The sequence below is a fragment of the Echinops telfairi genome, unplaced genomic scaffold (genome assembly GCF_000313985.2).
Source record: "Echinops telfairi isolate 266 unplaced genomic scaffold, ASM31398v2 ScPeMD7_2565;HRSCAF=3150, whole genome shotgun sequence".
Classification (NCBI taxonomy): Eukaryota; Metazoa; Chordata; class Mammalia; order Afrosoricida; family Tenrecidae; genus Echinops; species Echinops telfairi.
In genome coordinates, this window is record NW_022106463.1 from 12,466,278 (window position 1) to 12,467,496 (window position 1,219).

A 1,219-nucleotide genomic window follows, 5' to 3' on the forward strand; every position below is an offset into this window, starting at 1 on the left:
ATTGTATTGTTGTAGTTTACCATGGACTTTAACCACAGGGCATGGCATGGTAATTCCAAGAGACGGCCTCGTTACCTGCGACCACGGCCCCTTTGTTCCTGTGCCCATCGGGCAATGCCAGCAGTGGCTGGGAGAGAGGATGACTGGCTTCCACAGACAGGTGGTCTCAGGACTCATAGTGATCCTACATAGAGATTCCAAGGATGTGAATCTGTACGTGAGCCAAAAGGCTCATCTTTCTCCATTGGAGGGGCTGGGAAGCTTGAACCACTGACCTTGGGGGTAGCAGTTCAATGCCCACAGGGCAGAGCAATTGACAATGATGTAAGAGTGGACAGTTTGTGTTTTAAACAGTTTTTTAGAGATGTAATTTACAACAATTTGGGGTGTGTGTGTACATTTTTAAACCCTCATTTTATCAGCCAAAATGAGCAACCCATCATTTTTTTCAGTGCACTTTTAAAATAAATCGATTTCTATTTTCATAGTTGCTACTAAACTTCCACATCGGCCTGGGGATCACACAGTGTGAGAGGCATGGTGGGTACTGCGGTGGGGTCGGGGATGGGGCCGCTGCCGAGACACAAACTCTACTGAGTGAGTGGCCGGAAGTGTGTGTGAGAGAATGCGCTTTCCTCAAAACTCTGGAAGCTACAAATCCAGATCAGCTTCCGCTCCGGGGACTCTTTCCTTGTTATGACTCCTGGGCTGGGCCTGTCTTCCCGAGTGTGTGGCCACTCACTTCTGTGACCCAGCCGCTGCCTTTGACGTCCCTCAGAAGGGGTCATGTTCAGGATCCTCAATTGAGCGATCACTCACCTCACAGTAGATTGAGTTGTGGAAGATCGTTAGATTAGACACAAAATGCACAGACACAAAGCCCAAACAAACAAAAGGACTTTCACTGTAGAGGCCCTTCTGAATCGTGCTGACCCTTGTGTTGCAGAGTGAACTGCCCCATGTGGTCTTCTCACAGAGTCCCGTAGCCAGCCCTTTCTTGTGCAGCACCTCTGTATTAGCAGCACATCACCAATCACTCGAGGCACTCGGGGACCCCACCCACAGCTCTAAGGTCCAGGTGTTCAATATTATATTTGGGGGGACACGAGTCCATCAACAGCATGGTGCCATCCCCCGTAGGTCCCCAAGCAGGCTACCTCGCTGTGGACCTGGTTGAATGGAGGGGCACATGCAGTGCCTCTGAGGTCTAAGGCAGGGA